Source organism: Acinonyx jubatus, chromosome B4 (genome assembly GCF_027475565.1).
Source record: "Acinonyx jubatus isolate Ajub_Pintada_27869175 chromosome B4, VMU_Ajub_asm_v1.0, whole genome shotgun sequence".
Classification (NCBI taxonomy): domain Eukaryota; kingdom Metazoa; phylum Chordata; class Mammalia; order Carnivora; family Felidae; genus Acinonyx; species Acinonyx jubatus.
The window spans coordinates 6,519,812-6,532,613 of NC_069387.1; the positions used below are offsets into that span (position 1 = coordinate 6,519,812).

The 12,802-nt window shown below is 53.9% G+C and overlaps 1 protein-coding gene across 9 annotated transcripts in view; it reads right to left on the minus strand.

The window, feature by feature from the left end:
* The window catches only part of SFMBT2 (Scm like with four mbt domains 2), a 220,517-nt gene extending 210,935 nt beyond the window's left edge, over positions 1 to 9,582 (minus strand). For 2 of the 9 annotated variants that reach the window (XM_053225235.1, XM_027073366.2), the window contains exon 1: positions 8,959 to 9,113. The gene's annotated coding sequence lies outside the window, so the exon portion shown is untranslated. Of the gene's footprint in view, positions 1 to 4,344; positions 5,258 to 5,312; positions 5,724 to 8,884; positions 9,115 to 9,413 lie in introns of those variants that run through there. The other 7 variants (XM_027073367.2, XM_027073370.2, XM_027073371.2 and 4 more) reach the window with 7 other exon arrangements.
* Positions 9,583 to 12,802: the final 3,220 nt, after the last annotated feature.

Sequence of the window (12,802 nt, forward strand, 5' to 3'; positions counted from 1 at the left end):
TCACAGGGAGTCAACAATCAATATACAGTAATTTCAGTTTCAAGACCACGTAATACCAGGATTCAATTCCTCAATCTCTCTCACTCCACCTTGCTAGCAAGTTACTCAAGCTCCCTAAAGCCTCAGTCTCATCTGTAAAGTGGGGTGATGTTTCCATAACCTAGATGAAACAGAAACACAAAACTGAGAAGCACAGTGGCCGAAACACAGTTCAGGCTTACAAAGGCAAGTACTTTTATTTTCAACATTATCTGGAATAAACCGCTAATTCCAAATCTTATTAATTCCTCCATCCTTCCGTCATTAGTCCCTGGACCTACAGATCCACATGTCCAGTTTTTAAACGAGCACCTACTGAAATTATACTTAAAATGACACTGTGTGAGAACTTGCACTCGGCATTTCAGACCCTTGCATTATACCTTATGGTGATGCGGGATTCATACTTCACTTTTAACTGAAATGGAATGGAAAAAAAAAAAAAAACCTGCCAAATTTAGGAGAAAGCAGACAAGGTACACCTTAATAATTTTTTTTAAGATCATTTTTTTCAGGGGCGCCTGGGTGGCTCAGTCGATTGGGCGTCCAACTTCGGCTCAGGTCATGATCTCACAGTTCGTGAGTTCGAGCCCCGCGTCAGGCTCTGTGCAATCTGAAGCTTGCTTCGGATTCTGTGTCTCCTTTTCTCTCTGCCCGTCCCCCACTTGTGCTCTGTCTCTGTCTCTCAAAAATAAATAAATGTAAAAAGAAAATTTAAAAAAAAAAAAAAGATTATTTTTTTCAGGGCACCTGGCTGACTCAGTTGGTGGAGAACATGTGACCCTTGATGTCAGTCAGGGTCAGGAGTATGAGTCCCAGGCCGGATGTAGAGATTACTTTAAACAAAAAGTTTTTTTACTAATAAGAAAAAAGATGATTTTTTTTTTCTCAGCCAATAAAACTTCAGGGGGAAAAAACAAAAATCCCAGGATAAAAATCTCTTCCACCTCTTCCATCCCACCCGCTCCAAATCGGTCTTGTACAGTCAGGGCTGCTAACATTATTTGCCCTACAGAATTCACCCTATGCTTTAACAAGCGCCGTATCTACCGAAATGTGTCATTTTTGTTTTTAAGAAAATCAAAAAGAATGAAACAGAAAAGTACAATGGAGTCTTCGCTTATTCAGTGTCAAAGACATCTATCTTATCACAAGAATGGAAACCTAAGTGACAGAAAGTCAAACTTTTTGATTAGTGAATGTCATCTTGTCAAAACACAAGGGGCCCTAACTATCAGTACATGGTGAAATATAATCACGTTCTGAAATTCACCAGGGGCGCCTGGGTGGCTCAGTGTGTTAAGCATCTGACTTTGGCTCAGGTCATGATCTCAACGCTTGAGTTCAAGCCCCGAGTCGGGCTCTGTGCTGACGGCTCAGAGCCTGGAGCCTGTTTCGGATTCTGTGTCTCCCTCTCTCTGCCTCTCCCCCCCCCCTCAAAAATAAACAGTAAAAAATAAAATAAAATAGATAAAATTCACTAGGGTGCTAACCAGATGGGGAGTGTGATGCTAGCATCTTTTAATCAGAATACCACTGAAATGATCATGCAAAACCGTTCCTTAAGAATTTTATTTGAGGGCCACTTGGGTGGCTCAATGGGTTGTGTCCAACTCTTGATTTTGTCTCATGTCATGATCCCAGAGTCATGGGATCGAGCCACATGTCAGGCTCTGCAATGACAGCTCGGAGTCTGCTTGGGATTCTCCCTCTTTCTCCCTCTCTCTGTATCTCTTCCCCTCTCCCCCGAACTCTAAAATAAAAAAAAAAAAAATTTTTTTTTTAAAGAATTTCATTTGGGGGCACCTGGGTGGCTCAGTAGGTTAAGCTTCCAACTTTGGCTCAGGTCATGATCTCACGGTTCATGGGTTCGAGCCCCTCATCAGGCTCTGTGCTGATAGCTCAGAGCCTGGAGCCTGCTTTGAATTCTGTGTCTCCCTCTCTCTCTCTGCCCTCTTCTACTTGTTCTCTCTCTCTCTCTCTCTCTCTCCCTCCCTCCCTCCCTCTCAAAAATAAGACAAAACATTAAAAAAAGAATTTTATTTGGTAACTTCATATCCTTGTTATGCAAGTTCTAAATTGAATACCTTCCCTTATTTATAATATACAGTCCTGTCTTGTTTACACTAACTTCAGCCAATGTTTGCTTTAGCCAATAAGATCATTTGTCTTCTGCGCTGTCCATGACACTTCTGGTTTTACAAAGAGAGGAAATACAGTTGACTCTTGAATACTGTAGCTAAGACCAGAGTTTTCATTTCTTTTTGTGTGTGTGTTTATTTATCTTTGAAAAAGAGGGAGAGAGCCTAAGCAGAGGAGGGCCAAAGAGAAAGGGAGACAGAGAATCTAAAGCAGGCTTCGAGCTGTGAGCGCAAAGCCCGACGTGAGGCTTGAACCCGCAAACCTTGAGCTCATAACCGGGGGCCAAAGTCAGAGGCTCAAGCGACTGAGCCACTCAGGCGCCCAGAGAGGAAGTACAGTTGACTCTTGAACAGCACAGGTTTGAGCTGTAGGTCCGCTGACACGCAGATTTTTTTTTTTTTTTTATAAGACATACCACTCTAAGTGTATTTTCTCTGGGGCACCTGGGTGGCTGAGTCGGTTAAGCCTCCGACTTCGGCTCGCGTCATGATCCCGTGGTTTACGGGTTTGAGCCCCGCATTGGAGTCTATGCTGACAACTCAGAGCCTGGAGCCCGCTTTGGATTCTTTGTCTCCCTCTCTCTCTGCTCCCCTCCCACGCTCACGCTCTGTCTCTCTCTCCTTCAAAAATAAATAAGCATCAAAAAAAAATTTTTAATGTATTTTCTCTGCCTTATGATTTTCTTAATAACTATTTTCTTTTCCCCAGCTTTCTGTATTGTGAGAATACAGTGTATAACACAGAAAATACATATTCATCAACCGTTCATGTTACTGGTAAGGCTTCTTCTGGTCAACGGCAGGTTTTTAGTACTTAAGTTTTTGAGGCGTCCAGTTACCCAAGGCTTTTCAACTAGGACTGGGGGGAGTTGTTGCCCCTAACCCCCACGTTGTTCAGGGCTAATCGTACTGCCTAGTGGCCCAATGTAAAGAGCAGGGATGGAAAATGCAGCATCGGATTGGGTTCCTCCACTCACTAGGCTACCAGCAGGCTGCCGTCACCCACCCACGCTATAAAGACTACTGGATGAGGTCCCTGTACTCACTCTGTCTGCAATGGCGAGGTACAGAGGGCTATCTGAGACGGCCCCTCATAGTCCGAGGAATTACTAAAACATACTCGAACCAGGTACTTCTTTGTGACTTCTATTCAAAACCACAATGACCCAGCCCAGCCCATGCTATCATAGGGATTATATGCAAAGGCCGCACTGGCGTGTTCCTCGATCTCAACACCACACCTTTTCCAGGGCATGAATGAGACGTGCCCCCACATGGAGCCTGTGTCACTCAACAGCGACAGCACTTTAACCCTGAACGGTGAACTACAACCCAACTACCTTCGCAGACCTCTTCTGGAGCCACCGTCACCAAGGCCAGGGTAACGTTTTCACCATCCTTCGCGGACATGGGTCTGACAGATGAATCGCTTGGGCATGCCTACAGAGATGTGCTGAATCACCAATTTCCCCCCCAAACAGAAGCATGGAAATCTCTGAGTGAAACGCAAGTCCAAAGCACTTATTTCAACCACAAGGAAGATGAGGCTCAGAAAAATACAGTAAGTGGTCCAAGGTCACACAGCTAGGCAGAAACATCTCTGAAATAGATCCCGGCCTCCTGGTTCTGTGTTCTCCTCAACGCAATCAGGCGGTTAGATCCTGGGTCGCCAATGAATGCACAGCTTGGTTTGTTATGACAAGTATAACTTCCCTAATTTTTTTTCCTAATTGCAGAATGGGGACAATAAGTTGTTATTGGGGCAATATAGACAAGAACGGCTAAAACAAAACAAAACCAAAAAACACAAAATGAGTCTTGAATTACACATGTTAATTTCGTTTGGAACCGAGGACCTTTCACAAGTTCTTATGACCACTATACTGTTAAGTGAACTCCACAAGTTCCAAATAGTGACATTCTAACAGAGAAATGTCCAAACCTAGAACAATAGAACTGGAAGTAATTCAAATCCCAAAGTAGACCATTTTTCTTCAAATCACTAATAAGAAGAAAGAGGAGGAGGGGAACTTTTACTTCCATATCCCGACAAAAACTTTTAGGCAGAAGTACAGACCCTGGAGAGCCCCGCGCTTCCCCTGCACAGGCTTCTTAAACTCCAAAAGCTGCCCGTCCCAATGAAGGGGAACCCTCATTCACTTACTGTTCAGAGCAATGTTTCCATCACTCAGCACTTCTCAGATCTGGCAAGCCCTTTGTGGGCACTGGCTGTAAAGGAAGGTGAAAAATGCCACCTCAGCTAGAACAGGCAGAAATGGGATTTGATAAACATTGAACACTCCCAGGACAGCAAAGGAAGGTCTTAGGATAAAAAGGGACTAGAGAGGCCAATCCTCTCCCAAGCCTCTCACCAAGGCTCTCCCCTCTCTTCAAGAACCTATTCTGGTGGGTTGGATTTTTTTTTTTTGGGGGGTTTTATTAAAGCAAGAATCATGAATCTAGGCATTTATACCTAGCTAGAGCAGGATTTAAAAAAAAAGAAAAAAAGTCCATGATTTTTGCCAAAAAAACAAAAACATGAGTTGAAAAGCTCTCACACATCAATTACTCCCGTCATTAGTCACATTCAGGTCCCAGCGGGATGGCCTGTTTGAGACTCAAGTGCCGGTACCCAAATGGGAAATAGTCAGTTCTCACCCCTGAAGGTCTAGGCTGGCACTTCTAGAAGACCGCACATCAGAACAGCAGGGGGTGGGGGGCACTCCTCTCCAGGGGAGGGGCTGCTGAACCGCCCAGCCACCGGGCAGTGGTTTACACGGCCAGGGGAATGGGTCCTTCGCACAGTAAGAACTTTGATAGGGGAGCGGAGGGTTTCTGGGGTACATGGGTGTACCCTCTCAGGCGGGCTCGATCCCAGCGCAGAGCGAAGATAAGGATTGGAGACAATATTTATTTATGGAAGGGAGGAAGCACGGGGTGTGCCAGTTTAAGGCGTGCTAGGGGACAAAGTAGCAGATCTCCTACCTCAAAGGAGAGCCTGGCAACAATTCCTCTGGCCACCAAGGCCTCTCCCCTCCCCCCTCCGTACCCGCTCAATCTCCCTCCCCACCCCCACTTGCCTCCCCAGCATCTGGGGTTCGAATTTAAGCCTGTTTTTGCGTTTTCTCCGACCTGGTGAAACCTGGATCCACTTGCTCGGTGCAGACACGCCAATCGGCCCCCCCGGGTCCCCTGGCCTCGGTGGGAGGGTGGCGGGGCGACGGAAAGCGGAGGACAGCGGCGATGGATCCGGATTCAGGCAGGGTCTGCCCTGGTCGAAAGCGGTTTCCCACCGGTGGGCTCGGAGCCGCCGCGGCCGCGCCGCTGGAGCCGACCGAACGCCGTGCCGGGCGGAAGCTCTCCGGAGCGGGGGCTGCGCGCGGCGTGGGAGCCCTGGCCCCTCGAGCGCGCCCGCGGGGTCCGGGGGCGCGAAGGACGGGACGCCGGGGTGGTGAGAAGTCGGACTACTGCGCCGAAAGGGGCGCGAGCATCCGCACGACCAGCCCGTGGCGCCGGGCTCTTCCCGGAATCCCACCCCACTCTGCAAACCCAAAGATCCCGAAAATTCCGAAAGCGAAACTGCAAGCGGGTCTCCAGAAGTTTGGGAACGGTCTCGCAGGCTTGCCTGCGTCGTCTCCGCACTCGGACACCAGAGTTGCCGTCAAGGCCGAGCGCCCCAGGCGGTGGCGATCGCTCCGCACGGCCACCAGCCGCGTCCCCGGGCCACCTCCCTCGGTTTTTTACGCGGAAAGGGCCCCAGCCCAGAGCCGCAGCCCTGGCCCCGGTTCCGGGGCGGTGGTCGGCCGGGCTCTCGCCGCGCGTCTCGGTTCCTCCCTCCTCCCGCTGCTTCCCCCAAGAAAGGGAAACTTGGGCCCTGCGAGAATCCTGAGGAATGTTCTTTGTAATCGGTTGTGTATTGGCGTCCACGGCACAGCTCGGTGCAAAATCGCGGGTTTCGGGGCGTTAGAGTGAATTGTGCGCTTGTCAGCGGCGACGTCAGGAGGACGAGGGGAGGGGTTCCCGGCTGAAACTGCAGTTTACAAGCACAGAGCCATTTTAGGCTGGTTTCCACCCCAGCGAAGCCCACGGGAGAGCTGTCCCCGGAGGACGCGCTGCCAGCGCACGCTGGAAGGGCCGGGGACGCGCCGCGCGCTCAGCCCCGGGGGGCCGAACGAGCCTCCGCCCGAGTGTCGCCGATCTCTCAGCCCCGCCGACCAGGTGGGAGGGAATATCTGCCGCGGGGTCCCCACCCACGGGGCACTGCGAGGGTCGGGCCTCTCCGACAGCGCGGCGTCCGTCTAAGTGGGGAGCACGAGCTGACCCTATGGATCCCCCCTCTAGGCCCCTGCAAATGCCCAGAAACCGCGGTACTGCGCTAACTGCAGACCTAGCCACCACTATCTTTTTAACCCCAAGATTTAAACACGTCTCGGCACACGTGGCCAACGCACCATCAGGTCCGCTGGCTTAGATAAGGTCCCCAGGACCTGCCGTCGCCAGGCCCCGGGGACGCGCACAGCCGCCTCACAGCCCCCCACCCCCCGGGTCCCTCGCGCGCGACCTCCGCTCGGAAGCCGCGTCCTGGCCACTGGCGACCCCTGTTGGAGATCTGGTCCCTAGCTTAGCGAGCTCCGGTTTGCTTGCTTCCCCCTCGGACTCCCCTTACAGCCTCCGACTTTGCCCCCAAACTCCAGTCTCAGACCCTCCCGGCCCCAGAAGCCGGCCTTTCCAGGGCGCCACTCAAACCCCAAAGCGACAGCGCCGCCCGCTGGCCTGCCACGGCCCAGGACGCCCCTCTCAGATCCAGCCTTCTCGCGCAGGACCTGAGCAAGGGACACTTTCATCCGAGAACACTGCTCCCATCCCCCACCTTCCCTAGAGCTCAACTCCAAAAGCAACTCCTCGCTTCGACCCCACACACTTTTCCGCCGAGATCCGCGCGCGGACACCTCTCTGCGCCACCATTTCCATCCTCCCCGCGCCTCGGTCGTGGGGCCCCCCGCCGCCAAGTGCGGCGTGCCCCCAGCACACACAAAACCCCACAGGCGTCTGCAGCCAGACTGCACCCAATACCCTGGACAGTTAGTCCTTTGAATGAGCACCTCCTCACTCCGCCTACCCCCGTAGGGCTTCACGCGCGCAGAATCCAGCAACAGGGAGAGCTCGTCTCGAAGAAAGCCGAAATAAATCATTGACTCTGCCCTCATGTATTTTGCACCACGTGTCAGCAGTTTGTCACGTCAAATCATGGCAGGGTCTGGCTCCAAGACGCACACACACATTCGGGGCGTATGTCTTTGACACCCCCCCCCCAACTGCACACACCGGTATGCCCACTAATCCAAAGGCACACACTGCAGACGTGCTTGGATACCCTGGTCTGGACCAGCGGCACCCATCCCCCCTCCCCCCCCCCCCCCAGCAATGGACTGGACACGCACACTCTTAACACGGAAAAAACTAGGGCAGCTCATTCTGGCTCTTTTTTCCCACTTAATTCGCTAAAACAGCTCCCGGAGCAGCCAAAGAGAGTCGAAACTAAGGGATGGCAACTCCGGTTGGGTTTTTTCCCACCTCAAAACCTTTATTTTCAGTTTTTAAAAGCCACCTTAGCCCGCCATATTGAAACTGGCACGGTTTCTAAATACTCCTTCTCCGCAGTCGCTGCGCTTTTGCAAGAAAACACAAGTACAAATCCGGCTCTGGACGTGCGTCCGGCCGCCGCGAACCTACCACTTCCCACCCCCACGGTTCCCCCGTCCCCGGTGCACCCTCTCCCGCCGCCCCGGCTCAAAATCAATAAATACATCTAGCAGTTCCTACAGTTGTTTCTTTTCTTTCTTTTTCTTTCTTTCTTTCTTTCTTTCTTTCTTTCTTTCTTTCTTTCTGTTTTTGGCGGATTTTTACCAACACACACATTTTAAAAATACACTTCAAAGCCAGATCAGATTAGCAATTTTGAAAGGAGGTCATATGAGAGCAGACAACAGGAAAGCCCCAAGTGACAGGATATTACTTTAAAGCAAAAAAAAAAAAAGAGCATCCATGCCGGAGCACGCTCCGAAACTACTACTACTGACAATCTCATTTCAAGCTACACAGGCAAATGTTTCCAAGAGGGCGACTCCGAATGTGTAAACGATTTTGAACACCCTTGACGGCTGGTCTCCAGTCCTCACCCTACGGTTTTCCCCCTCCCCGCCCCCAACACACACACACCAAAAAAAAAAAAAAAAAGAAAAAAGAAAGAAAGAAAAAAAGAAAAGAAAAAAAAAAGAAGAAGACGACGAAGAAAGAGACCCCAGCAAGGAAGCGACCGGGGAGCGCGGGGCAGCAAGGGCGGCTGCGTCGCTAAAATGAGCGCACGAATGAGGAAGGTGGGCGGCGGGAGGGGACAGCTTGCACCCGGGGAGGAGGACGCTTTGCAACTACAGACGGCCTCCCGCAAGGCCGGGCTTTTCAAAGCCCAGGGACGAGGTTGGAGGGGGGGGGCGGGAAAAGCCAAAAAATGACAACCCGGAGCGCAGAGCGGAGTTTGGGGCTCTGCTCCCGTGCTGTCGCTCTCCCCTCTGGCTCTCCTCTTTTGCTTCTCTCCCGCAGCACCCCCTTCCCCAAGCCTCCCACGCCCGGGCGTGCTCGAGCTTCCCTCCCCCCCCCCCCCCCACCGAAGCTGGAAAAAAAGAAGAAGAAGCTGAGCGGCTCACACTCAACCTGCGGGCCGGAGGTCTGCTGGCGGGGCGGGCTGGGCGCGGGGACGGCGGCCGGCGCGGCGTCCTACCTGGTGAAGTTCGTCCTCCCCTCGGAGTGGACCCAGGCCCCGGGCGCCGCCGGGGGGACGCCGGCCTCGCCCGCTCGCTCCGCCTCGCCCCTGCTCGCCGCGCCTGGCTCGCGCCCCGCCCGCCGCCTCCCTCGCGCGCCCGCTCGGGTCCTCCGACTCTCACTACAGCCTCATTCCAATATGGCATCCTCTGTGTGCGCATGCCCGGCACTCTTTTTTAAGATGATTATTTTGTGTGTGTGCAGCGAACTCCTTCAACGACCTTTCCCAGCGCTCGCAGAACGCCTCGCACCCGTTAGCCTGCGGGGCGCCCCCGACTCCCTCCCCGGCCCCGCAGTGCCGCCCCCGCCCCCGGGCACACAACGACCCCCCCCCAACACACTCACACGGGCACACTTCACGCTCACGCTGCGCCCTCCCCGCCCCGCTCCCCTTCCTCCTTTCCTTTAGCTCACTCCGTACACGATCTGCAGAAAGTTCACATCACAGGCGTTTCCGCACAGCCATCCGCAGGGAAATCTGGGCAAACTCCGCATCTCCCTGGACACTTTTGTCTTCTGGGTTTGCAATCCTTCGGTCGACCAAGTGCACAAACTTGCGCTTTATCCGCCGAGGGCCGGTTTGGAGCGGAGAGAAATTCAATCCTCTCCGCCACCTCTGCCCCGCCCACTGCGCCCCCCCCACCCCCACCCTCCCCAGGGCACTTACAGGGAGCCTTTTCTATGGAGATTCGGACTTTTCCCGGTCCCTTGGGGAAGGCGGGAGGGAGCGGCAGAGAGGTTTTTTTCAGGGAAACATGCCCCTAGGGGGAGGAAATTAAGTTGGGGCCGCTGCTCGGGCCAGCTTGCAGCTGCTCTCTGCCGGGCCGGGGCCGGACGCACGTAACCGGGGTCGCCACGGCGTCTCCTGGAGCAGCACCCGGGCCCGAAGACGGCACCTGGCCCGGGCCGACTGGTGTAGGGCTGGAAAAGAATCTTGCCCGGGGCGGGGGGGGGGGGGGGGGGGGTTGGGAATCGTGGCCCTCGGCGCCTGCTAGAGCGCAAGGGAGGCGGCGCAGCCGGGTGCAAAGCAGAGTTACCAGCCGGCGGATGCGGGTACCTCGGCGCTGTGTCCAGGGCGTGGGGGGTGGGGGGAAGGACGGAGAGGATCTGCCGGGGCCTGAGGCGCAATGGCTTCGCAGGGACTGAACGAAACGTCCCCACTTCGGAAAAGCTGGCGACGCCCTAGTGGGAAAGACCGAGAACTCACAAAGGTGGACCTCGCTGTACTGAAGAGCGAGGAGAAGCTGGTTGGGGACAGCAATTTATTTCCCAGGAAATCAGAGATAGGGACACGTTTGGTCGGGGGGAGGGGTTGTTCTATGGCCGCAGGGGGTAAAATTCTCCAATGTCTCCCAATTTTGTGTTCATCTCTTTCCTAGGAAACCCTCTTGCCCTCCCCCAACGCTAGCTCAGGGGTCAAAAGGACCCAGGGGTCTCCAGCGTCCTGCGCGCTCGCAACTCCACCCACCTTCCCTCGGCCTGCTGCCCCCCGTGCGTCCTCCAGGCCCGGGGAGCTCTGGTGAGTGAGTTACCCGAAGGAGGGTGGACGCTTTGAAGGGCTGGGGACAGTGCAGGGACCCGGGGATGGAGTCCGGGGGTCAGAGACTGGTCGCGCGCCGGATCGGCGGGGTCCTGCCCAGCTGGGTCCTCCCCCGACGTCGGGCCCCGAGCTTGCCTAGAAGAGCCGGCGGAGGGACGTACCGGGAAAAGGCGCTCTCCAAGCCACGAGGTAGGGAATGCCTTCCAGGGACGCGGTCCCAGAGCTCGGAGGTGCTGGGCGGGCGTTGGCCCCAGTGAGACCCCGCGCACGTCTAGTCTGGGGAAGCGGGACCGCCTTACATCTTGGGGAGCGCTTTGCGAGGCATAAAACGACTTCCCCAGTCCCGTCACACCTCTTTAAGGTGCCACCTGAGACCGAGAAAGGTCAAACGACTCACACGGTTCAAACTCCAGCTGGAGTCGGCATCCCCTCCGGTCCCCTCCTCTTGGGGACACCATGCTGGAGCCCCTAGCTTTTTCGGCTGCGTGTCGCTGGAGGCAGAGACACCTCAATGTGCACCCCGTTCCTGCACATTAACCCTTTCACCCGCACCCCGGACTGCCTCCCTCTGTGCCCTGAAACAGCTCCACTGGGAGTCGGACGGACGCACTGAGGCTCGGAGGAATCCACAATGTGGACGCCACAGACAGTCTCCTGGACCTCACCCTAAGTGTCGTGCACCCAAGTCACCTGGCTCCTTCAACACAGTCTGGACGGGAAGGAAGCGAGGGAGGCCGCGGACCGTCCCGGGCAGCGCTGGAGACCCAACCCGCGCGCCCTTCCCCTGGACTGGATCACCAGGTCGGGCACTGCCCAAACGCTGAGCGCGCCTCAGCAGAAGGGCCCCGGGAATGGGCGATCCCTTCCTACAGCCAGCCCGGCTGCTGCGGGGGGCGGGCGGCTGCGCCCCTCCCCTGAGCCTTCCAGACCCCGCGGCCTCGCTCGGTCCCGGGGAGCCCGCGGAGATCGCTCGCTACGCAGGACTTCCGGACCGCCCCTGTTTACGCGGAGAAAGCGGGTTCCCTCTCCATGAGCAGTGGCGACCAGAGCTGCAGCCAGCCATTGGCGTCTCCAGGCTTGTTTACCAGTTTGAAGTCATTATCATGCTCCGAACGTTGTTTCATCAAAACAAAAAGCAAATGCAAAAGAACCCTTAGCCCCTAACTCCATGGCCTGTGCGTGCATTATCCCACGATTCCTCTAGAATGGTCGAGTCTCTATGTCTTTGATGCTCACACCCCCGGGTAGCTTGGCCTTGCTGACTAGTAAACAGTGCGGGAGGGCCATTGTCTGTACCTACCGCGACGAAGAAGTAAAATCATGAAGCCGGAGTACACAATGGTTACCACGTTCTTATCACAAAGACAACGTGGTCTTTGGTGGCGTTGCTTCAAGTTCGGTGCCCTACGTTCCTACTGCTTTTTCCAGGGACTTCTTGAACATTCCTTGGCTTCCTACTCTGCCTCCAGCCTCCATTCACCTTTCTCCAAGGACACCACGGAGGCAAATGAAAACTGGTTAGGAGACCCCCTGAGGCAATTAAAGTGGCCCCTTCGTCCAGTGCCCTCCAGCTTCCGATTTTATTTCAGATCCAGACACTTCAGGTATATGGGCATCCAGATGTAGAGCCACTCTAAATCAAGTAAAGATTTTGGCGGGGTGGGGGGATCCAGCATCGTCAGCTGAGGATAAAACCTGGCAAGAACTGTGAATGTTTCAAAGTCAAGAGGGCAAGGCATGATGGTTTCCGATTCAGAGACATGTAGCCATGTAAAACCTCATGATTAACACCACAAGCTGTCTCTATATATTGTTAACGTTTTCGAAAAACCTTGGCAAAAAAATCTCCGATCACACCAACTGACTATAATTATTATTTTATTCCTAAGCAATGGCTCAACCATGAATTACGTCACTTTTATTTTTATTCAGATTTTATTTTAATGTTTCTAATGTTTCTTTATTTTGAGAGAGAGAGAGTTGGGGAGGGGCAGAGAGAGAGGGGACAGAGAAGCCCAAGCAGGTGGCTACTAGCAAGGAGCCAGATGCGGGGCTCAAATCCTCCAACCCTTGAGATCATGTCCTGAGCCGAAATTGAGTCCGAAGCGTAACCAACTGAGCCACCCAGGTGCCCCAAGATTTTGTTTTTAAGCAATCTCTACATCCTGCCCGGGGGCTCAAACCCACAACCCCAGAGATCAAGAGTCCTTGGGATTCTTTCATATGAATGAGGCTTATATTATGTAAAATATTAAAATTACAT